We start from the raw sequence: 26,559 nt of genomic DNA, 5'->3' as shown, positions 1-26,559 counted from the left end.
AGGGAGCAATTAGGGAGTTCTCTGCTCATAGAACTAAAGCTAAAATGGATTCAAAGGCCATCTTGTCCATCTTCCCCATTTTAAAAATAAGGAAACTGAGTCAAATCGAGTCAAATATTTGTTAAGAGCATACTATGTGCCAGACACTGGATTAGAAGATATTTAACTACTTGTAACTACTGGGACCTTACTAAGAAAAAAAAATGAGATGGCTCCATATAGTGTTTCAGGAATGAGCCAAAGGCTCCACTAAATAGGTTACCTGGGACTTGAAGGGATGGAGTGTTTTCAGAGAAGCCACCCCTCTTTACTTCCGTATGAAAGTGAGTTGACAGGTCTCAGCCCTTCTCCACTGCCCCTGCCGCCCAGCTTTTATCACCTATTAAGAAGACAAACTGTCAAACTATATTCTGGCAAAGAGGAAGATAATTTGCATACAGTCTCGATCTCTGGGGTACCACTAATGGTGCCTTGTGGCAGAAGTACACAGCAGTTGTAGATGCTGTTCACAGCTTTTGAGTACAACCTCTGAAAGTGGAGATTTTTGAGTACACTTTTGCAGACCAACAGATGGCAGAATCCAGGCCATAATCAGAGAACAAGAGCATTGGAGAGTTGAAAGGGATCCCAGAGGCCACTTAGTCCAGAACATATACATATTATTGTACGTCAGAAAAGCTATATTCCAGTCTCTGCTTGACTCCAACGTCAAGAAACCTAAGGCAGAAACATGTGTCTGCCCAACCAGCCCAAGAAGGGAGGAAATGGTCAATTCTCCCGGAACCCAACCTGTGCTCTCCTAAGTACTGCAACCCCAGAATACCAGTGTATGAAGCGATTTCACTTTAGACTTATTATTATTTCACTTTATACTTAGCACAGAGCCTGGCGCATAGTAAGTACTGTATAAATGCTAGCTATTAACAGGGGAGACAATATTTGTGCATGTGTACATACATGTATCTATGTACATATGTACAAGAAAAATACAAGGTACCCTTGGAGAAGAAGATATCAGCTGCTGTGGGACATAGGGGACCAAGAAGGGCCACCCACTATGGGTGGTGTTTAACCTGAGTCTTGAAGGAAACCAGGAGTTCTAGAAGAAGAGATGAAGAGAGAAGGGAATCTAGGCATGGATAATGGCCTGCACAACTGCACAAGTATGGCTGGTATAGCACTGCACTTGGAATCAGGAAAACTAGCCTCAGACACATACTGGCAATGTGAGCCTGGGCCAATCCCTCTGTCAGCCTCGTCTCCTCGTCTATAAAATGGGAATTGTAATAGTAAGCAAATCCCAAAGTTGTGTTAAGGATAAAATGACATAATATTTATAAAAACCTCACGAATTTTAAGACGCTATATAAATGTCAGTTTTTATTATAGTGTGGGAAGAACACCAGTAGGCCAATATGATCACATTATAGAGTGTCTGGAGGGGAGCAATGTATGGTAAGGATGAAAAGATAGCACCAAGAAAGAAAGATCTTCAACCAAATAAACAAGGAAGTTTCACTGTATTTGATCCTCAAGGCACTGGGCAGCCATTAGAATTTGCTGAATTGGAGTTCTCCATTAATACCCAGGAATGTCATCAGCCCATAAGTCCCAGCAGCCCTGCCACTCATACTCATCAGCTCCCTCTGCTCTTGATGCCCCTCTGACTTAGAGGGCAGAGCAGAGAGCTCCCAGAATCCCCATTTACAGAGGACACCCAGGCCAGCCATCCTTCCATTTCCCACCTAGCTGCACTCTTTTGGACTTCTCCACCATGCCCCTGAGCCACGCACCCTTTTCTAGCTCCTCTCTGGTATCACCTTCCCCTGTTAGACTGTTAGCTCCTTGGGGGCAAAGACTGTCTGGTTTTTTTTCATAGTTATATCTCCAGTACTTAGCACAGGGCCTGGAACATAGTTCATGTTTAGTATTGATTGGCTGATTAAGTGAATGGGGAGGAGGGTCATAAGGTCAGACTTATCCTTAAGGAAAATCACATTTGCTGCCAAATGTAGGATGTATTTGAGTGGACGGAGAATTAAGGCAATAAAACCAATTAAGAGGTCATTGAAGTAGTCCAGAAGAGAAGTAATGAGGCTCCCAGTGGCTGCATTAGTGGACAGAAGGGGATGCATAGGAGAGATGTTCTGAGGATAGAGACAACAAGATGGCGCAATGTATTCCATCTTTGGGATCCCAGGGAGGAGTTGAGGATTTCACCAAGTTTGTAAACCTGGTCATTGATTGGAAGGAACGTAGTGTCTTTCATATCAAAAGGGAGACTGAGAAGAAGAGTGAGTCTGGAGGAAATGTAAAGCATATCATCTGCAAATCATTTTTTTCTTTGGATACCACAAATAATGGCTCCCCAAAAGGTCATGCTTACAGGGCAGCTCGCAAATACAAAACACCAGAATGTGCCTGACATCATTTGATACTGTCAAAGTGAGCCTCTATTGACCTCATTTGGAAAGCTGAGGAGAAACACAGGTATGTCAGAGGACTTAGGCCAACTCATGCAGTGAATACACAGCAGCATTCAGAGTATCTCCAAGTACATTTATCTCAGGAAACACTTACCAAAGCACCCAGCATGTGTCAGACACTATGCTAATTTTAAAAAAGATATCAGAGTCAGAATGGATCTAAGAGATCATAAGATCATACAATCTAGGCTACCAATGACCTCAGAAATTATTTAATCCAACTATCCACCTCCATTTTACAAATAAGGGGCACTGAGAAATTCTATGAGTCACAGAAAGTCATCTGACTATGTCCCATAGTTAAATAATAACTTCCTGCCCCGTGATGAATGGGCTATGAAGAAGAGGCCAAAGAAAGTTGGAGGGGGGTGAGGGGAGGAAGAAGTGATATGGACAAAAATCCATGAAAATTGAGGAAGGAGAGGACATTCTCAGTTGGGAGATGGTGTCAAGAGGAGGCTTCAGGGAGGAGATGGCACCAGATGGGCCTTGAAAAAGCTAGGTATTCTACAGAGTAGTGGTGAAGGGGACTATATTTCAGGCAACTTTGGGAAGGAAGCAATATGGAACCACACCTTTAGGAGTGAAAGGGCCCCGAGGGGCCATGCACTTTAATTCCCTCATTTAAGAGATCAGGAAAAGGAGACTTCTTTATGAAGTGATTTGCCCAAAGTCACACTTGTAGCAAATGGCCAAGCTAGAATGGACCAGGAGAAGAGAGACTGAATATGAGTTAGAAGTCTAGTGTAATAAACTAGTCTACGGAGCATGCCCATTGACCCTTGTCCTCAGAGAGAGGGAAAGCATTCATGGGAATGTAGGTGAGAGATGATGAGGGCCTTAACATGGTGGCGTGGAAAAAATCATGTCTGAGGTTTCTTTTGAGTTCTGACATTCTGATTCAGTGACTATTACCTGCCCCTCTCACTGTACTCCTTCCAGAAAGCTCATTAAAACTGGAGGAATCCTGACGATGAATGAAACAGGAATGTCTTCCCTAGGGCTGATGCCATAGATTAACCTTGCTGAATCCCTTAACCAAGGGACACATAACTTCGTCCTGGGAGATCTTTGGCTTAGTATCAATTACCAAGTATTCCCAGACTACATCTCAAATTATTGTTTTTATCCCTGACACAAAAGCCAGCCCTGGCCCACTTTCTGAACTTAGCTTATATCACACTTTAACCTCACTTTCAACAACACATTCATTTTGCTGTCTTGGAGAAAAGAAAAAAAAGACATTTCTAGGTGAGGTTTCTGTTGCAGATAAGGTCTTGAACCCACATTGAATCCCCTTGAGAGACTTCAAATTTCAGACTCATTTTAATAGTAATTCAATTAAAATTCTAAGTATAGCAAAAATGGTCTTATAATAAAATAAGTAAAAAAAAAAGCATTTCAGAAACTATCTATGTGTACTCACAATTTACACTGATGCTGGAAACTTTTGTGGGAAAGGGCACTCCAGGGTAATGAAAGAAAAAACATTTAAGTGCAATCATTCAATTGTTTTTCAGTGTGTCTGACCCTCTGTGACTCCATTTGGGATTTTCTTGGCAGAGATATCGGAATAGTTTGACATTTCCTTCTCTAGCTCATTTTACAGATGAGGAAACTGAGGCAAATAGGGTTAAGTGGCTTTCCCAAGGCCACACAGCTAGTAAGTGTTTGAGGCCAGATTTGAACTCAGGAGGTTGAGTCTTCCTGACTTCAGGCTCAACTCTCTTTCTACTGTGCTAACTAGATGCCCCATTTAAGTGCTTAGTATGTGCCAAACACCGGAGATACAAATATAAGGATGAAGACAGTCTTCAGTCTCAAGGAGATCAGTCTATTTTTCAGAGATAGCATAAAAAAAGACAGTTCTACTGGAGGGCACATGGAAAGGCCCTAAATCCTGAGTGAGCAGTGAGAAGACACATGCCAAGGTTGAGGGGTCCTTGGGTTATATCAGTACATCCAATACCAACTCCAAGGGTGTGAAGAACATAAAGCAGATCAGGTGGTAAGACATTCTGGTCCACCATTTCACCAAAAGGAATAGATCTGATTAGTCCTATTTCATTCAAACCTCATGTGACTAGTCAATTAGCCCAGATATATTTGGAATAGCCCACACCAGCATATAAGGTGAAAAGGAAGGTACATATCCTGGCAGTAGATGGTCTTCCCCCATCCCAGCCATCCCTGATGGACAGAAATACTGAGACACTCCCAAGCTTCCCATGGTCTTCAGAGAGTAGGTAATCAATCTTATGTCACTGATCTGTGCATCGCTCTGGGTAGCCATGCTGCTTCCGGGGATTTGAGGGACAGATAAATGTGAATTAGAAAGGACATTAGAGAGTTGGCTCCTGGAGGGAGAGGATGATTTCATTCTTGTCTTGTTGTTGTTGTGGTGGTGGTGGGTCTGACTCTTCATGACTCGATTTTGGGTTTTTTTGGCAAAGATCCCAGAGCAGTTTGCATTTCTTTTTCCGTGTCTCTGAACGCAGCGCTTAATGCAACGCCTAGCACATAGTAAGTACTTCCTGTTGGTGGCGATGATGATGATAATGATAATGATGATGATGATGATATCCGCAATCAGAATCATCTCTAGACTGACAGCTCTGGAGAATTCCACCTCTTTCCTGATTTCAATATATTTCACTGGGCCATGTGATCTTGGCATAACTTGTCATTCCCCATAGAAACAAGTGCTTAAAGAATTCAGTTCTTTCATTCTTACCATTGAATGGATAAAAATGATTTAAAATACTACTTAATATTTGATATAATTTTAAATTAAATTAAATTAAATTTAGTTTGGTTTAAAACTTAATTTAAAAAACACCAAGACATTTATCACATGGCTATGCATCCCCAGCCTCTCCCAGATGTAGGCAGCTTTGTATTTCCCCTAAACTCACTCTTCTTCTCAACCTCTCTATTTCTACCAAGGGCACTGCCTTCCTTCTAACCAATGACCAGGTTTGCAAACTTGGTGAAATCTTTAAATCCTCCCTGATGCTCACCCTGAACATGCAATACACCACACCATCTTGTTGTCTCTACCCTCAGGACATCTTTCCTATGCATCCCCAGCCTCTCCAGATGTAGGCAGCTTTGTATTTCCTCTAAACTCACTCTTCTCCTCAACCTCCCTATTTCTACTGAGGGCACTACCTTCCTTCCAACCAATGACCAGGTTTGCAAATTTGGTGAAATCTTTAACTGCTCCCTGATACTCACCTTGAACATCCAATATACCACACCATCTTGTCTTCTCTACCCTCAGGACATCTTTCCTAAGCATCTCTTTCTCTCCAGGAACACAGGCCAGGACCTCATGACAGTTGCTCTGGACTATCATTATAACCTCTTAATTAGCCATGTTGCCTTAGGTCTTTGTCCACTCTATCCACATTTGGCAGTAAATGTGATTTACCTCAAGGATGAGACTCATCACGTGACCATCCTCCCCATTCAGTCATTCAGCTTTGAACCTACTACTCCTAGGAAATGAACAGTTTAGTTTGCCTTAGCCCTTTGGCTAAAATGCCTGTGAATATGTGGTCTATCACAGACACAAGCATGCCATGCCCAACAAATGTTTGACTAACACGTGTAGAAGGGCCAGTCATTGAGTGATGCCTCAGGAATGCTGGGTCTCCATGCCTAACAATCCCTACCCCTGCAGCCTCACTTCATCATGAATCTACAGGCCCCTCAACATTCTCATCACCCTCCTGGGCACACTTTCTAGCCTAAAATATAACAGCCCAACCTGAATATGGCACTCCAGACTGAGTTTAATTTGGGTGAGAAACGACCCAACTTTTATCACTCCAGTCCCAAACACTTAACAAAGTCAAAGCTCTGCCCACTTTTCTGTCTTTTTACACTGTAAGATGATAATGTCATAGGTTTTATACCTAGATGAGATCTCAAACACTACCTAATTTAATTGCTTTATTTTACAGATGAGGAAACTGAGACCCAGAGAGGAAAAGTGGAGTCCCCTAAGTCACAGTTATATTACGTGGAAAAGCTGAGGTTTGAACGTGTTTCTTCTGATTCCAAACCTGTTGCTCCTTCCCCTTAGGTTTCTGAATGCTCAGATCTTTTTTTTGACCAGTTTAAATTTAAATTTATTTAACATATTTAGTTTTCAGCATTGATTTTCACAAGAGTTTGAATTACAAATTTTCTCCCCATTTCTACCATCCCTCCCACTCCAAGATGGCATATATTCTGGTTGCCCTGTTCCCCAATCAGCCTTCCCCTCTATCACCCCCCCATCCCCTTTTCCCTTCCTTTCTTGTAGGGCAACATAAATTTCTACGCCCCATTGCCTGTGTATCTTATTTTCTAGTTGCATGCAAAAACTTTTTTTTTGTTTGTTTTTGAACATCTGTTTTTAAAACTTTGAGTTCCAAATTCTCTCCCCTCTTCCCTTCTCACCCACCCTCCCTAAGAAGTCAAGCAATTCAACATAGGCCACATGTGTATCATTATGTATAACCCTTCCACAATACTCATGTTGTGAAAGACTAACTATATTTTGCTCCTTCCCAACCCATCCCGCTTTACTGATTTTTCTCCCTTGACCCTGTCCCCTTTCCAAAGTGTTTGTTTTTGATTACCTCCACCCCTATCTGCTCTTCCCTCCATCATCCCCCCTTTTATTTTTTTATCTTCCTCCCTCTTCTTTCCTGTGGGGTAAGATACCCAATTGAGTATGTATGGTATTCCCTCCTCAGGCCAAATCTGATGAGAGCAATGTTCACTCATTCCCCCCTCACCTGCCCTCTCCCCTCCTCCCACAGAACTGCTTCCTCTTGCCACCTTTATGTGAGATAATCCACCCCATTCTATCTCTCCCTATCTCCCTCTCTCAGCGTGTTGCTCTCTCATCCCTTAATTTGATTTTATTTCTTTTAGATATCTTCCCTTCATCTTCAACTCACCCTGTGTCTGCTCTCTCTCTCATATATATATATATATATATACATATATACATATATACACACACAGATATATACATACATACACATTCACTTATATATATATATATACACATAAACATATATATATATATATATATATGCATATTCCCTTCAGCTACCCTAATACTGAGGTCTCATGAATCATACATGTCATCTTTCCATATAGGAATGTAAACAAAACAGTTCAACTTTAGTAAGTCCCTTGCAATTTCTGTTTCTTGATTACCTTTTCGTGCTCCTCTTGAATCTTGTGTTGGAAAGTCAAATTTTCTATTCAGTTCTGGTCTTTTCACTGAGAAAGCTTGAAAGTCCTCTATTTTATTGAAAATCCATATTTTGCCTTGGAGCATGATACTCAGTTTTGCTGGGTAGGTGATTCTAGGTTTTAAACCTAGCTCCATTGACCTCCGGAATATCGCATTCTAAGCCCTTTGATTTCTTAATGTAGAAGCTGACAGATCTTGGGTTATTCTGATTGGGTTTCCACAATACTCAAATTGTTTCTTTCTGGCTGCTTGCAGTATTTTCTCCTTGATCTGGGAGCTCTGGAATTTGGCAACAATATTCCTAGGAGATTTCTTTTTGGGATCTATTTGAGGAGGCGATCAATGGATTCTTTCAATTTCTATTTTGCACTGTGGCTCTTGAATATCAGGGCAGTTCTCCTTGATTATTTCTTGAAAGATGATATCTAGGCTCTTTTTTTGATCATGGCTTTCAGATAGTCCAATAATTTTTAAATTATCTCTCCTGGATCTATTTTCCAGGTCAGTGGTTTTTCCAAGGAGATATTTGACATTGTCTTCCATTTTTTCATTCCTTTGGTTCTGTTTTATAATATCTTGATTTCTCATAAAGTCACTAGCTTCCACTTGCTCCAATCTAATTTTTAAAGTAGTATTTTCTTCAGTGGTCTTTTGGACCTCCTTTTCCATTTGGCTAATTCTGCCTTTCAAGGCATTCTTCTCCTCATTGGCTTTTTGGAGTTCTTTAGCCATTTGACTTAGTCTGTTTTTTAAGGTGTTGTTTTCTTCAGTGTATTTTTCGGGTCTCCTTTAGCAAGTCATTGACTTGTTTTTCATGGTTTTCTCGCGTCCTTCTCATTTCTCTTCCCAATTTTTCCTCTACTTCTCTAACTTGCTTTACCAAATCCTTTTTGAGCTCTTCCATGGCCTGGGACCAGTTCATGTTTTTCTTGGAGGCTTTTGTTGTTGGCTCTATGACTTTGTCGTCTTCTTTAGGCTGTATGTTTTGGTCTTCTTTGTCACCAAAGAAAGAATCCAAAGTCTGAGACTGAATCTGGGTGCGTTTTCGCTGCCTGGCCATATTCCCAACCAACTAACTTGACCCTTGAGTTTTTCAGTGGGGTATGACTGCTTGTAGACTAACCAGTTCTTTGTTCCACGTTTGGGGGGGAGGTGCCAGCTCTGTCACACCAGCACTCCTCCTTCCCCAAGAACCCCCAACCGGGACTGGGATTAGATCTTCAGCAGACTGTGCACTCCTACTCTGATCCACCACTTAATTCCTCCCACCAGGTGGGCCTGGGGATAGAAGCGGCAGCAGCTGTAGCTGCCCCACCTCCGCTGCCCCTGGGGCTGGAAGCCGAACCGCTAACTTCTTCCACTCCCATAGCTTTTCCCACCAACCTTCTCCGCAGTCATTGGTGTTTGTGGGTTGAGGAGTCTGGTAACTGCTGTAGCTCACTGATTCAGGGCGCTAGGGCCTCCTCCGCCTGCCTTCTGGTCTGGTTGGTCCACTCTGCTCAGGCTGGTTTCTGCTCCACTCCGTTCCCAGCTCCCAGCTCCGTGTGGGATAGACCTCATCCAGAGACCATCCAGGCTGTCCTGGGCTGGAGCCCTGCTTCCCTCTGCTGTTTTGTGGGTTCTGCCGTTCTAGAATTTGTTCAGAGCCATTTTTTATAGGTTTTTGGAGGGACTTGGTATGGAGCTCACGCTAGTCCCTGCTTTCCAGCTGCCATCTTGGCTCCGCCCCCCCTGAATGCTCAGATCTTGAAAGCCAGAAGGTACCTTGAACCCAGATGCCAAATTATGATGGACTTCGAAACACAGAATGTTAAATCCAGAAGAAACCTTAGGATATAGAATGTCAAGTTGGGCTAGACATTAGAACACAGATGTCAGATCTGAAAGAAATCTTAGGATGTTGAATATCAGAGCTGGGAGGAACCTTAGACCTAAGAATTTTAGAATTAGGAAAAATTTTAAAACATAGCATGTCAGAGCTGAAAGGAGCCTTGTAGCATAGAATGTCAAAGCGATGGGGACTATAAAACATAGAAGAGCAGAGCAAAAAGAGACCCTGGTGCTTATTAGTCCAACCCTCTCATTTGACATTAGAAAAAATCCAGTTCCAGAAGAGGAAAGTGATTGGCCCAAGGTCACAGAGACTGTAAAAAGGTCATCTGACTCAAAATCCAGTTTTCTTTCTCTGGAACTTTTCTGCCAATTAGAGGAAACTTTGCTTGAGGGAACTGGAGAATAGTCAGAGATATTGAAGGGGCAATTTCAGGCAGGCACAGCAGCAGTACCAAGGGGAGGTTCATGTCCAGGGGTCAAAAGTAGCCCAGACTGGTTATAACATTTCATTACCAAGTGGAATTTTATTCAAAGTGCTATTGGGCATGTTAATGCCTATGACCATATCTCTCTGTCTGTGTGATGCAGTGGTAGAGATAGAATTTCTGAGATATGTGGGGAAAGATTGTCCAAAAATTTGTAAGGTTGCAAAGGTAGAGTGTCCACCAAACTGGCCTCCTTGCTCCATATGTATAACATTTCCCCCCACCTCTTTGCTTTTGCATGGCTGTTCTTTATCATTGGAACATTTGCTCTTCTCATCTCTGCCTCTTAGAATCCCTTGTTGCCTAGCCCAGTGTTTGGCATATAGTAGGCACTAAATAAATGTTTCTTGGGTTGATTGATTGTTGTGTTCTCATCATCTCAAGCACTAAAACCTGAGGCATTTACTGTTTCCCCCTGAAATTGCTTTGTATTTTCTAAGTGATACCATAGTGGATAGAGCACCAGGCTTAGAGTCATGAAGACCTGAGTTCAAATTTCACTTCACACACTAGCTGTATGACCTTGGGAAAATCCCTTAACCTCTGTTTGCCTCATTTTCCTTATCTGTAAAATGGAGTTAATAACAGGACCTACCTTCCAGTGTAGTTATGAGGATCAAATGAGATCAGATTTGTAAAGGGCTTAGCAGGATGCCTGGGACAGAGTGAGTATTATATAAACACTAGATATTATTAGCTACATTTGGTATTTATTTATCTGGGTACACACTGCTCTCTTTCTTCTCATTCTGTGCCCTGCTACCCTCACTAAGGTCTTTGAAAGTAGGATCTGTTTTATTTTTTGACATTTTTCTCTAGTTCCTAGCTCAGACTCTGACACATAGCAGGTACTTAAATGCTTGATGAGTGAAGTTGAGTTAAATCAGGGTCCTAAACATTTCTATTGAAGAAGATATGAAGCTAACATATTACTAATGTCCCCTCCACTTTAATATCCAATGACACTGGAGACTGTATTGCGGTAAAATCCCATCAGTGGAGGTCTAGTGTTTATATAACACTCACTCTTCCCAGGCATACTGCTAAGCCCTTTACAAATCTGATCTCATTTGATACTCATAGCTACACTGGAAGGTAGGTGCTGTTATTAACTCCATTGTGTATTTTAAATTTATGAAAATTAGCCTGTATTTGGCTGCTTTAAAATCACTCAAATTCCTAAAGTGCTTCAAGGTCCCAAGGGACTTTTGTCCTAACAGCCCAGTTCAGGAGGTAGTGGGACTCAGGTTCTCCATCTGTAAAATGAAGAGGTTGGATCAGATGACCTCTGGGATCCTTTCCAGCTTTTCATCTATGGACTATGATGTTATGTGGTACTGGTAGTCACATGTGCTAAGTCTAGAAAAATTCAGTGGAGACAGATTCTGACTCCTTGGATGTTATGGTGGACCAGAGCACATTAGTCCTTTCCCTCCACCACCACCTGGGAAGATGCTGAGGGTATTCCAAACCAAGGAAGTGACAAGAAGCTACAAACCAACAGAAAACAGATCTGAAGAGCTGATTCAGAACCAGTGATTCAGAAACAAGAGATATGAAGCAGGCCTTACCTTCAAGGAATCTCTCTCCCAGGAGAGGAGCCAATGTGTACAATTGTAAGAATGTCCAAACCAGATGCAAAGGGACTGGTGGGGAGAGGGGAGGAGGAAATAACATCTGGGGGGCATCAAGAAAGGGGACTGGAAAACAGGTGTGAGCTTCTACTTCATCGTATTCTCAGGGAGTGCTTTTTATAAATCAACACATTAACATACAACAACCTATGTTTGGTGCCTCCCCTGAACAATATATACAAATGGATGGAGCAAAGGGTCACACACAAATCTAGAGATGGAAGGGACCTGAGAAGCCATCTAGAACAGACCAAGAAGAGGCAGACTAGAGCCCAAGGTGGTAAAACTACTTTCCTAAGGACACAAAGTCAGTAGGTTGCAGAGCCAGGATTTGAACACAAATCTTGTGACTGGAGAGTCAGGGATTTTCCCCCATGTGATTCTAATGAGAAGACCTGGTTCAAATTCTGATTGTGCAACAAGCTCCCTGAGTCACTTTTGGCAAGTCACTTCTACCCTCTTTTAGGTAATGTTTCTGAATTTCCTAGTCCTCATATGTAAGCAAGGAACTAGGGCTAGATGGTCTCTGAGAACCCCTTGATCTGTACATGAAACATGTTATCCACTCTGCTGTCTCAGCATGTCATGCAGTGAATCAAGGGCTCAGACATAAATTGGGAAGAGAAAAGTTCTTTTCTACCTTGTGAGGGAGGCTTGTTGAAACAGGGGCACCCCTGCTCTGTTTGGTTGCTCACAATCAGAGGGGTTCTTGGGGAGAAATTGAGTTATAATGAGCACATTAGGCTCAAACAGCCCATTGAGGCTATAGGACTTCCTTGGGAATGGAAGTGTCTTCCCTGAGTTGTTCACACCTGGCACTCCTTCCTCCACCCCATTCCAGAGCTGACTGCTCACCAGTCCGGGTCCAATGGTCTTTGATAAGAAGCAGGATGCATGATCCAAGTATACTAACCTATTGAGGAGCAGCGGGGAGAGGGGCAGAGGAGGACAATGACCCAAAGAACCCCTTCAAAAATTGTGCAGAGCCCTGGACACAGGAGATATCTGCTGGGAGGGAGGCAACCACAACAGATGAAAGGCAGGGTCAGACTGAAGAAAGACTGCGAAGGAGAGAAGCCACTAGAGGGAGGCAGTGAGCCATGTGGTAGCTTGGGGTGAATGTTGCTCCCTTGATCCTGTTTTCCAAGCTGCCAAAGGACTTCTGAGTGCTATCAAAATGGAAATATGACCAACTTTAAAATTGTACAATCTTTTAAAATCACTATTTTAAACTTTTGAACCTTCAGAATTTCAGTGGCCTAAGGAAGAGTTTTCCTTGCCCTGAGCTAGCTGCAGCACTGGAGAGGAGCAACGTCCATGTGAAACAAGAGAAAAGGGACCTATAGGAAGAATCTGGCTTTTACCTCTTTATGCTAGGTTTTTGCTACTGTTCTACATGGCTCATTCACTACAAAATGGAAAAGAAAGCCTTTACAAAAGGTGGCTACTCCAGCGTCTTTTATCTATCACAGCGGGTCTAAAATGAAGATGAATGATATTGTGATGTTAGTCCATCAACAAACTTTTATGTCAAACAATATCCTATGTTCAAGGAAAATAAGGAAAAGAAAATCTATGCCCCTGTCCTCAAGGAGCTTAAGCTTCAAGGAAACAGTATGTCAACAGCTACGTACATGGATGATATATAAATACATGTGGGAGATGACCGCAGATGGAAGGTGCCAGCAAGAGAGAGCACAAGGCAGAATTTGAACAGTCTTGAAGACAGCCAGCAAAGCCATGGGCAAAGAGTAGAAGAGAGATCATTCTAAGCCTTGGGGGTAGTAATTGAAAAAACATGACCATTAATTAAACGGATGTTTTTTTTTTTTTCCCACAAAAAAATATGGTTGGACTTTTTAATGGGAAGTAGAGTCATTGGAACTGAGTAATTTTATATCTTTTTGGAGCAGAAGGAGCCTAAGAATGAATTGATTCCACAAGTTGTTGTTGAGTCCTGTCCAACTCTTTGTGACCCCATGGACCCAATGTAGCATGCCAGGCCCTTCTCTCCTTGGCTTTCTCCCAAAGTCTGTCCAAGTTCATGTTCATTGACTCCATCACACTCTCTATCCATTGCATCCTCTTCCATCCCCTTCTCCTTTTGCCTTTAACCTTTCCCAACATCAGGGTTTTTTCCAATGCGTGGGGCCAAAGCATTTAAGCTTCAGCTTCAGTATCTGAGCTTCCAGCGAATAGCCTGAATGAATTTCTTTAAGCATTGATTGATTTGACCTCCTTCCTGTGCAGGGGACTCTCCACCATCTTCTGCAGAGCCACAATTGGAAAGAATCAATTCTACGGCACTCGGCTTTCCTTACTGCCCAATGCTCACAGCCATACGTAACTACTGGACAAACCATAGCTTTGACCGTAAGGACCTTTGGTGGCAAGGTAATGTCTCTGCTATTTTAATATGTGACCCAGATTTGCCACAGCTTTCCTTCTAATGGGCAAGCATTTTTGATGTCATGGCTGCAGTCGCCAAGCGTTTATTAGGCCCTTATTATATGCCAGGGACTATATTAGGTCCTCGGGTTCAAATTACAAAGTGAAACAGCCCCTGTCCTCAAGCAATTTATATTCTAATTTTTTGTTCAATTTTATCCCTGTTCTTAGTACTCACATCTGACACAAAGTAGGTACTTAATATATGGGGCAGCTAGGTGGTACAATGAATAAAGCCCTGGAGTCAGGAGAACCTCAGTTCATATCCGGCCTCAGATTCTAGCTGTGTGATGTTAGGTAAGTTATTTAACTCTGTTTGCCTCAGTTTCTTCATCTGTAAAATGATCTGGAGAACAAAATGGCAAACCATTCCACTGTCTTTGCCAAGAAACCCAAATGGGGTCCCAAAGAGTTAGACATGATGGTAGAAACTGTACTACAACAGTAACATTCTTGTAGAAGGATTGATTGAGAGCTTTGACGGTCACGAAGAGTTTTCAATCCATGATTAGACAGGAGCCTCCCAGCAACCCTAAGATAAACCTTACCAATATTACTACTGACCTTAGCCTGAGGAGGAAGCTGAGCCTTGGAAGGCTCACACAGTTAGTAAGTGTTCGAGGCTAAATTTGAACCCCAGCACTGATAACTGTTGGTCAAGTTCCCTGTGCAGCACATAACCTAGTCCATTCTGTCTCCTTAAGCACCTGATTTTTTTTTTCTTTTTTAACCCACAGACAATGGTGGGGGGCAGGTCAGGATTGAGCATTTTTGTGTTGCTTTTTTCTTTAATGTTTGACCTACAAATGGTTTCTCTGGCTAAGTGTGTAGGCCCAGATTCCATTCAATTGAGGGAGACATATACAATTGTGGGGAGGCCATGTACAGAAGAAATGCAAGGTAATTCTGGGAAAGAAGGCATTGGTGGCTGTGGAGATGAGGAAATCAGGGGAGGCCATTGACAAAATGTAGTACTTGAGGGAGATTAGGGCCAGCTAGTTGCCAGAGTGAATAGAGCCTCAGGCCTGCAGTCAGGAAGACCCATTTCCCTGAGTTCAAAAACAGTCTCAAACACTTCCTAGCTGTGTGACCCTGGGAAAGCCATTAAACCTTGCTTACCTCAGTTTCCTCCTCTGTAAAATGAGTTGAAGAAGCAAACAATTCCAGTATCTTTGCCAAGAAGACACCCCATGGGGTCATGGAGAGTTGGACATGGCTGAACAACAAGAAGAAGAAAACTAGGAATTCAAAGAAGCCAAGGTCAGAAAAATGATCATTCCAGGCACAGGTGTTCAGGGACCCCCATGTAATTATGTAATGTGTGATGTATGAGGAATAATAAGAATGCCTTAAAGAGGATTCAATTCTATAAGAGCTTGCTGGATAGATGTCATGGCTGTGAAGAAAGGAAACAAGCATTTATTAAGTCCCTACTATGTGCCAGACTCCTTACAAATATCATGTAATTTGATCCTTGAAATAATCCTGAGAGATAGGTGCTGGTATTATCCCCATTATTTTACAGTTGGGGAAACTAAGGCAGACAGCAGTCAAGTGACCTGCAGAGTGTCAAAGAACTGCTAAGTATCTGAGGTCAGATGTGAACTCAGGTCTTCCTGAGTCTCTTCCAGCACTCTATCCACCTCCACTAACCTGTATTTATGTAAATGAAGAGATTTACATTTCCAATAGAGGAGTTAATATTTGTTTGGGAGACAATTTAGTATAATGAGAAGTGTTTGTAACTCTAGGAACAGAATTCAAATTAGGACTCAATACATGTGTTAGCTTAGGTTGGTCCCTTAATATTCCTCTAGGCCTCAGTTTCCTCATTTGTAAAATAGAACAGGCAGACTAGATGACTGGTGAGGTTCCTTCCAGTTCTAGATCTCATGGTCCTATAATCTTAGAAAATTGTTGTTCAGTCTTTTCAGTTGTATCTGACTTTTTGGGATCCCATTTGGGGTTTTCTTAGTAAAGCTCCTAGACTGGTTTGTCATTTCTCCAGCTGATCTTACAGATGAGGAAACTGAGGCAAACAGAGAAGTGATTTGCCCGGGGTCACACAGCTACTAAGTGTCTGAGGCTGGATTTGAACTCAGGTCCTCCTGACTGGAGGCTCATCCCTCTATGCACTATGGCGTCCTCTAGTGGCAGTCTGACATAGAGCTCTATATTAGATAATAATCACTTGCACTTCACACTTCACACTCACTGGACATACCCATTGCCTCAGCCTGCCTCATATCACACCACAGCTGAGTCAGCAAGTAATTATCAGTATCTTCTTTGTGCCGGGCACTGTGCTAAGTTCTGGGGTACAAAGAAAGGCAAAGTGAGCACAACAAACAACCAAAATCAGAGTCTGCTCTCAAGGAGCTCACCAGCTGATGGAGAGCACAGAGTTCATTGAGGCCCTGCCCATGAATACACAAAAGATCTTGGAATTGAATGTGTCTACATTTTACTTTGGCTCATCTTTGACCACATTGTACCTCACAGTAGAATGGGAGCATCTTATAGGCAGGATTTTTTTGGGGGGGATATTCACATCCCAGCACAGATCCCCCACCACTACATTTTAAACCCTTAATAAGTTCTTGTCTAATTGAATTGAAATTAATTTAATTGAATCAAACTGAGCATTTTAGCCACATCATTCTTTCTAGCCTACTCACCCCTCCCACCCTGCCCATCAGTGCTTGCATCTTTTCATGTTCCAAGTCATGCCCCAAGTACTTTACATTTCAGGCCTTCTTGTAGCATTTGTTGGCCCTTAACCAAGCCAGCCACAAACTTGCTCTGAAGGTGGCTTGGGAGGCCTGCAGAGGTAAGCTATCATCCATCCCTGGGCATGTAAACAGATGAGACTTGGGCCCATATTGATCAGGCCTCATACCAGCTCAGCAGTAAAGACAAGGCCATGTTTGATGCTTCTCTCCCTCCTCCTCTCTCCCCCTAAAGGGAAAACAGAGCTACAAGCAATTTCAGTACTGCATTGAGAAATCAATGATGCTCAAATTCTATTTTCAAAATATTCTTTGGCCTTGAGCCTGCTTTGGAAGTCCTGGAGCATCCCACAGAGAAAAAAATGCCAAGCTGGTGATGCACTCAGAGACCAGCTGTGATCTCCAAGTAACCAAGCTCCCTTTGTATTTGGCCTACATGCATGTAATTAAGTGAAGTGTGATCTCTCAGAATTCCAGGTTGGGATGCTTTTCTCACTCCTCTGTCTCTCAGTTCCAGTCTTCAAGGTCCAACTCAGGTCTTACCATCTCCACAAAATCTCAGCTCCATCTTCTATAAAATGAGGGGGCAAGAAGAAATGACCTATAAGGTTCTTTCCAGCCTGAAAGGATGAGGTTATGATTTTAGAACTGAAGGGGACCTCAGAGGCCATCAAACCCATGCTGTCTCTTGAGATCATGGAAGTACAATGAAGAAAAGCAACTTGGCTAAGGAAAAACAGGTAGTTCCCATAAGAGGCTGAATTTGATCCCAGGACTTATTACTCAACATCCAATATGTTTTCCATTGTACTGCACTGCTTCCAATCCTCTCATAAAGGTGGAATGACTGATGCTTAGAGAGAGTTTCACGGGTCACGGGTCATCCTAGAGACAGCTAGTAATAAACAGAGATAGCTTCTAACCAAAGCCCTAGGACTTGAATCCATCCATCTTTCTACTGCTCCACACTGCCTGTGCCCAATGGTTTTCCATAGGGATTTCTCTATCCTTTGGGCTCATAAAACTCATTGTCTACACTTGCCTTGCTGCTTCAGCACGCTTGTACTGCCTTGCTGTGCTTGGCTCAAAATCAATGGGCAGACACTGCGGCAAGGAAGATATAAGGTTAATATAAGATAATATAAGATATAAGGTTAGTATAAGGAAGAATTTCTTAACATTGAGACTTTTCCCCAAGTGGGACAGGCTGCCAGTAGAGATGGTGGCTCCCTGTCCCCGTGGGATTTCAAACAAGGACTAGAGGACCATTTGCTGGGGATTCACTCTTGTTCAGGTAAAGAGTTGACTAGATATCTCTACTAACGCTAAGATTCTACAACTCTTAATTGGTGGTAACGTGGTAGAAAAAGAGAGTACTGGCAAAGGTTATCAGGAAGGTTAGGGTTAGGGTTAGGGTTAAATTCTGTTGCAGAAGCTTAGTAATTGTGTCACTCTGAGGAAGTCACCTAACCCCTTTCAGCCTCAGTTTCTATAATTGAAAAAGGGAGCCATCATGACCACTACCTCATAGGGCTGTTGTGAGGATTAAATGAAAGAATGGATGAGAAGTCCTTTGCAAACCTTATACTGTTTTACAAAAATGGCAGCTGTTTCTCCATAGCCTCTCCATCCACATGCCATTTTCATACAGTTTACTTCACAACAGCGCTGCTGCTACAATTGAACCCTTTCTCATCCCCTCTCTTACGTGCTACAACTTCTGAAATGATGATCAAATCAATGCTGCAATTTGTACTGGATGGGCTGTGTCAATCCACTCCCTCTATGGCCCCACTCACCAACTTGTTAGCTTTCCAAATCAAAATGCCCTGCCCCCTTGATCTCCAAACCCTAATGTATCTTATCTCTCTCATTGGTAAGGATTGAATGAACAAAGTATTTATTAAGAATTCATTTTTGGTGTTATCGTTGAATTGTTTTCAGTCCTGTCTATCTCTTTGTAACCTCATTTGGGGTTTTCTTGGCAGAGATACTGTAATGGTTTGACATTTCCTTCTCCAGCCCATTTTATAGATGAGGAAACTGAGGTAAACAGGATTAAGTAACTTGCCCAGGGTAACATAGCTAGTAAGTGTCTGAGGCCTGATTTGAACTCAGGGCTTCCTGACTCCAGGCCTGGCATTCTATCCACTGCACAAAACATTGTTCTAAGTTTTGGAGATAAAAAGAGAAAAGTCTGTCCTTGGTCCCATAGAGCTCACATTCTGATGGGAAGACAATCCATATAAAAGGTTTCAGCTGCAAGTCCTATGTTCCTTAGGTGTAGGGGCCAATAACTGGTCATGCCTCTCTTTTAATGCCATTCCTACTGATATGATCACCTTTCGATGGCACAGCATTTGACAAGTCACAGTTTTTCTCTTCTGGGTCAACAGTAGCTGTGGCTACAATTAATAACAATAATAATATTTATATACTGCCTTAAAGTTTATAAAACATTACACATATATTATGTCATTTGATCCTTGAAATAACCCTATAAGGCAGGTGCTATTATTATCCCATTTTTACAAATGAGGAAACTGAGGCCAAGAGAGGTTAATTGATTTGTTGAGAGTCACACAGCCAAGTAGGGTTTGAGGCAAATTTTAAATTCAGGTTGATCTGACTCTAACTCAACACTCCTGCCCCTGCATCTCCTGCAGAGGGTGTTAACAAGGCTCCCCAAGGTTGCTTCCCAAGATGATTTCTGTGGGCAGTGGGCTAGAATCATTGCTATCTCTTTTTTATTTAACTTTATTTTTGTTACATTTTAAATTCCAGACTGTCTCCCTCCCTCCATCCCTCCCCACACTGCACTAGAAAAGTCCACTTAATATATGTAAAACTATACCATGCATACTTCCATTTATAAGTTCTTTCTCTGGAGGCAGATAGTACCTTCTTTCATAGAAGTATTTCTAATTAAAAGGTTCTTTTGATTCATGGTCCTGGCCATCTCCAACAGGGTCTAAGAGGAGATAGTCAAGGTGGTAGGGGTGGTTTGGTCTGCCTGGCCAACTCTCTTTAATAATAATAATTATCATTATTATTTTTAATTTATGGGATAAAACAAGCATTTCCATAATATAATAATAACAATAATAATAATAATAAAAAGATAATTGCACATGAAACTGCAAATCTAACATATAATAAAGTTATGATGTAATTTTTACCCGTTTCTTTTACCCCTCTCCTGCCATCCTAGAGACAGCTACTACTAGACACATATATGTTACTTCTATTTATCAATTCTTTCTCTGGATGCAGATTGCTTGTCTTCCTTCATAGGTTCTTTGTAGTTAATTTGCATTCACTTTGTAGTTAATTTCCATTCACTCAAAATTACTGTTAAAACAATATTGCTGTTACCGTATACAGTGTTCTCTTGGTTCTGCTTGTTTTGCTCTCTGTTATTTCATGCAAGTCTAGCCATGTTTTTCTAAGATCAACTAGCTCATCATTTCTTATAGCACAGTAGTATTCTAATATGATCATATATCACAACTCGTTCAGCCATGCTCCGATTGATGGACATTCCTGAAATTTCTAGGTCTTTGACACCACAAAGAGGGTGGCTATAAATATTTTAGAACATAGAGGGTTTTTTTCCTTTTTTCTCAAATCATCTTTCCCTAATCATCCTGATCTTGCTGGGTCAAAGGACATAGAGAGTTTATTAACTCTTTGGGAATAGTTCGAGACTGTTCTCCAAACTCATTGCATTGGTTCACAATTCCACCAACAATGAATGAGTGTCCCAATTTTTCCCCATAGTCTTCAACATTTGTTGCTTTCCCTTTCAATCAGTTTAGCCAATCTACTAGGTATAAAATTATATCTTAAAATTATTTTAATTTGCATTTCTCTAATCAATAATGATTTAGAAAATTTTATATGGTTAGACATTATTTTTATTTCATCAGAAAACTGTCTGTTCATATCCTTTGGCTATTTTTCAATTGGGGAATGTCTTGCATTCTTTTACATTTTACAAAGTTCTTGATACATTTAAGATATGAGGCCTTAATTTGTTTTATATGTACAAACCCTTTTTAATTTAATGTAATCAAAATTAGCCATTTTATACCTCATTCTGGTCTTTATTTCTGGTTTATTCATAAATTATTCACCTAACCATAAGTTCCATGTTCTTCAAATTTTCTGGTAATATCTCTCTATCTTGTTTGGTAAATGGTGTAAGACATCACTCTTTATTTTTATCTAATCTTGGTATAGGGTGTAAGATATTCATTTATGCCCAATTTCTGCCAGGCTGCTTTCCAGTTTTGGCAACAATTTTTTTACCAAATAATTAATTCTTATCTCAAAAACTCAAGTCTTTATACTTGTCAAATAAAAGGTTACTATATTCACTTGCTTCTGTAAATTTTAAGTCTACTCTCTTAAATTGATCTATCTTTCTATTTCTTAGCCAGGAGGAGAAAGTTTTGATAATTACTGCCTTGTACTGTGGCTTAAGATCTGGTACTGGGAATCCTCCTTCCTTTACATTTTTCATTAGTTCTTTTGACATTCTGGAATTTTGATCTTCCAAATGAATTTTTTAAATTTTTTTTTCTAGTTCAGTAAAATAAATTTTTGATAATTTAATTGGGATGGCATAGAATATATAATTTAGTTTAGATAAAATTATCATTTTGGTTATATTGGCTCTGCCTACTCATGAACAATTATTTTTTCTTCAATTATTTAATTCTGAATTTATTTGTATGAAAATATATAATTTTGCTCATATAGTTCCTGACTTTGCTTTGGCAAGTGTACTCCCAGGTATTTTATACTGTCTACAGTTATTCAAAATGGGATATCTCTTACTATCTATTCTGCAGAATTTTGTTTGTGATATATGGGAATGCTGATGATTTATATGGATTTACTTTATATCCTGCTATTTGGCTATAATTATTAATTGTTTCAATAAATTATTAATTGTTTCAATTTGAATAACATGGGACATATTAATTGTTTCAACTGTTTCATTGAGTCTTTGGTATTTTCCAGGTATACCATCATATAGTCTACAAGAAGAGATAGTTTTATGACTTTATTTCCTCTTTTGATTCCTTCTATTCCTTTTTATTTTCATATTGCTATTGCTACAATATCCAATACAATATTGAATCATATCGATCACAGTGGGCATCCTTGTTTCACACCTGATCTTGCTGGGAAGGTTTCTAGTTAATTCCCATTATAAATAATACTTGCTGGTGGTTTTAGGTAAATACTTTTTAAAAATTAATTCAAGGAAAACTCCATTTAAACTTATACTTTCAAGTGTTTTAATAGAAATGAGTGTTGTATTTTATCAAAGGTTTTTCTGTATCTGTTGACAATATAATGTATTTTTTTTACTTTTATTACTGATATAATCAATTATATTGATAGTTTTCCTCATGTTAAACCATCCATGCATAAATTCTACTTAGTCATAATGTATAATCTTTCTTAAATATTGTTGTAATCTTTAAGCTAGTATTTCATCTAGTATTCTTGAATCCACATTCATGAATTAAATTGGCCTATAATATTCTTTCTTGTTTTTTACTCTTCCTCGTTTATGTATCAGTATCATATTGGTTTCAAAAAAGGAGCTTGGTAGGATTGCTACTTTGTCTATTATTCCAAATAATTTCTTTAATATTGTGATTAGTCGATCTTTAAATGTTTGATAGAATACATTTGTAAATCCATCTGGTCCTGGTGCTTTTTTTTTAGGAAGCGCATTTATGGCCAGTTCAATTTCTTTTCCTAAAGTAGGCCTATTTAGATATTTTATTTCCTCTTCTGCTAATCTAGGCAATTTACATTTTTGTAAATATTCTTCCATTTCATTTAAATCATTGAATTTATTGGCATAAAATTGGGCAAAATAACTCCTTGTAATTGCTTCAACTTCATCTTCATTCATGGTATATTCACCCTTTTCATTTTTAATACTAGTGATTTCATTTCCTCTCTCTTTTTTAAATCAAAGTGGTTAATCTATTTTATTGATTTTTTTCATAAAACCAATTCTTTTTTTATTAATTCAATTTTTGCACTCAATTTTATTAATCTCACCTTGAATTTTTAAGATTTCCAATTTAGCACTTAATTGGGGATTTTTAGTTTATTCTTTTTCTCATTTTTTAAATTGCATACCCAATTCATTGGTCTGCTATTTCTCTATTTTGTTTATGTAAGCACTTAGAGACATACATTTTCCTCTGATCACTGATTTTGCTATATTTCAGAGGTTTTATGTATCCCATAGATCATAAGTGCCTGGCCAGTTTTACATTCTCTTTCTCTTTCAGGTTGCCTCCCTGTGTCAGCTAGGTAGGCTTGCTTATTTTTAGAATTACATTAGAATGTAAGCAACCTGAGAGAAAGGAACTGCTTTCATACGTCATCACTGTTGTTGTTGTTGGTGGTGGTGGCGGTGGTGGCGGCGGTGATGGTGGTGGCAGCAGCAGCAGCAACAGCAATTGCCATCTTGCTTGGCATTTGACACATAGTAATAACATAAATGCTTTTTTTCATTCATTCATTTATTTATCTATCAAACTACACCTTAAAATATCCTTTTCCAGGAACAAGGAAACATCATCCCACCTAGTATTCCTTAGCTTGAGAGGCTTGATACAGCAGTAAAAGAACCAGTCGAAGAGTCACAAAGGTCTGTATTCAAGCCCTGCCCCTCTGTGTGACCCTGGGGAGGTTATTTGTCCTCTCTGTGCTCTAAGGCAACTCAGTAAGATAATATGTTACAGGGCAGGTGGCTATCTGCATTATGGAGCATGTTCCCTCACCAGAAGCTCCATATACTGTTGAAATTATAAACATATTTTCCCCTACACACGGATGTGAGTGCGTCCCCCCACCCGAAACACACATACACACATAGTGAATTCACAGAATTTAGAATTACAGGCTACCTTACTGATCACCTAGTTAATAATACTCTTCTTTATTTACCAAATGGGAAAACTGATTCCCATAGGAAATAAGTGATTTTTCCAAAGGCCACAAAGCTAGTCACAGAACAGGGAAATGAGTATGAGTTTCTGGATCCTAAAAACATTACTCTTCCTCAGACTCTGTTCCACATTGAGGAGGAAATAAAGGGAAACATCCTACAGTGATTCTGTCTACCCACCAATAACAAAAGGCTTCCTGATGACACTAGCAGTCTAGAAAGACTGTGGAACCTTTCCCTTCTTTTGTTTCCATGGAAGGCAGCAACAGTTCTCCTGGACCCTCTCCATCTTATCGATGTCTGAATGCTTGATGCAGTCTAGACAAACCATAGAGACAACCAAATTGCCTCCCCTCTTCTCTTCTGTATACTTTGATGTTGACGAGGTCCATCCAGGGGGTCCATGGGAAAGCAGGAAGCACAACATGCTTCTGGACCTACCTGTCACTTGGGGCCCAAAGTTCTAGTCATTGAAAGACTTAGATTCTTTTTTTCCCATTAATTAATTTATTTTTAGTTTTCAACATTCATTTCCACAAGATTTTGAGTTACAAATTTTCTCCTCATCTCTACCCTCCCCCCCCCACCCCAAAATGGCATTTACTCTGGTTGCCCTCTTTCCCCAGTTTGCCCTCTCTTCTATCACCCCAGTCCCACCCCCATCCCCATCTTCCTTACTTGATGTATGGCCAGATACATTTCTATACCTCATTGCCTATAAATCTTATTTCCCAGTTGCATGTCAAAACAATTTTTAATGTTTGTTTTTAAAATTTTGAGTTCCAAATTCTCTCCCTTCTTCCCTCCCCACCTGCCCTCCTTGAGAAGGCAAGCAATTCAATAAGGGTCATAGGTCTATCATTATGCCAAACACTTCCATAATAGAAAGACTTGGATTCTTTCCCATCGAATTCTCCAACCTCTTGTTCCTTTCACCACACCTCAGGACTCTATGCTTACGTCTTTTTTTGGAAACTGGGAAACAAAGAGTAAACATAAGAGAGAAAAAGAGGCAAGGGTTTAATTATGACACAACCTGAGACACAAAAGCTCTCAAGACTGTAACATAGCAGAAATATTAAAGGAGGACATGTCCATTGGACATTCCTATTATGTGGGAAAAGTGGCTAAAATGCTCACTCTTTTGGAATCAGCACTGTTTCTCCTGGGTCTATACCCCCAAGATGGTCAAAGACAAAAAGAAAGATTCTATATTGCCAACATATTCGTAGAAGCACTTTTGGGGGCAGCAAAAATGAAGTAATGGAAACAAAGCAAGTGGCCATGTGTCGTGGAACAGCAGATGTATTGGTATAATTGAATGTTACTGTGTCATGAGAATCAGAGAAGTTCAGTGGATAGATAGATGTCTGGCCTTGGAATCAAGAAAATTGGGTTCAAGTTCTCCGTCTGACATGTGCTCAGGGTGGGAAGCTGGACAAATCTCTTAACTTCCCAGGGCCTCCCTTCTCCATCAAGGAATTTGCTAAGATTATAAATGATAGACAAGTTGTCCATCTCCACCACTTTCTTCATACCTGAATTTCTCCTACACCGATAACCTTAAGGACTGGAACTTTAAAGAAAAGACAAATAAAGAAATTCTGAGAAATTTGTATGAACACATATAAATACAAAGTGAAGAAAATACAAAGAAAACTACATATCATATATATGTGTGTGCATATAATATAATGTATACATACATACACATACATATACATGTGTATATACACACATATACATATGTGTATAATATATTTATATATGCTCATATATGTGTACATATGTACACGTATGTCTGCAACAACATAAAGAAAAAAAGTCTTCACACTCGGGACTGTGCTGGGTCCTGGGGACACAAAATCAAAAATTAATGCAGCAGTTCCTCCCCTCAAGGAGCTTTCGGTGCCATCCAATATCAGAATTGAGATAATTCAATGTCCTCTCTTGGTTCTTAAGGATTATGGATGAAGCATATTTCCATCCACTGAAAAGAAATGTGTTGGATTGCTGATGCAGAATGGGTGCATGCACAGTTAGATACAGTTAGAATACCATTCTCTTTTACTTAACTTTCTCCATTATAAAAAAGGAGGCACAGAGAAATGTGTGTGTGTGTGTGTGTGTGTGTGTGTGTGTGTGTGTGTGTGTGTGTTTGAGAGAGTTACTAGGAAGGGAAAGAGATTTTTGAAAGCATATAAAAAAGGAGGCACAGAGAAATGTGTGTGTGTGTGTGTGTGTGTGTGAGTGTGTGTGTGCATGTGTGTGTGTGTTTGGGAGAGTTACTGGGAAGGGAAAGAGATTTTTGAAAGCATAAATAAAACCATTTTAATGCCTATAGGAAGAAAGAGAAGCTTCCAAGTGAACATGAATCCTTGTTCCCCAGACTTTCTTCTAGAAATCTACTTAAGGAGAAAAGAGTCAGTGCCAAGAGTGATGGTTTACACATTTTAAATTAGCAATTACATCTTTGGCAATAATCCTATCAGAAAGATACATTTAGGTTTGGGAGGATGCCTTTAAACCTGATGATGTATAAAATTACACAGAAAAATCAATGAATTCGAGTGAGTGGTAATTGTGGGGGGATGTGGAGAGGTCATTATTATGATGTCCTCATTTCTTTTACTCTAGATTTTTACATTCACTGTATGAGTATCTCTCCAGGGGGTGAATCCTAGTTTGGGGTGGGG

This window comes from Trichosurus vulpecula, chromosome 3 (assembly GCF_011100635.1).
Source record: "Trichosurus vulpecula isolate mTriVul1 chromosome 3, mTriVul1.pri, whole genome shotgun sequence".
In the NCBI taxonomy this organism is placed as follows: domain Eukaryota; kingdom Metazoa; phylum Chordata; class Mammalia; order Diprotodontia; family Phalangeridae; genus Trichosurus; species Trichosurus vulpecula.
Note: the sequence above shows the minus strand (reverse complement) of the source record.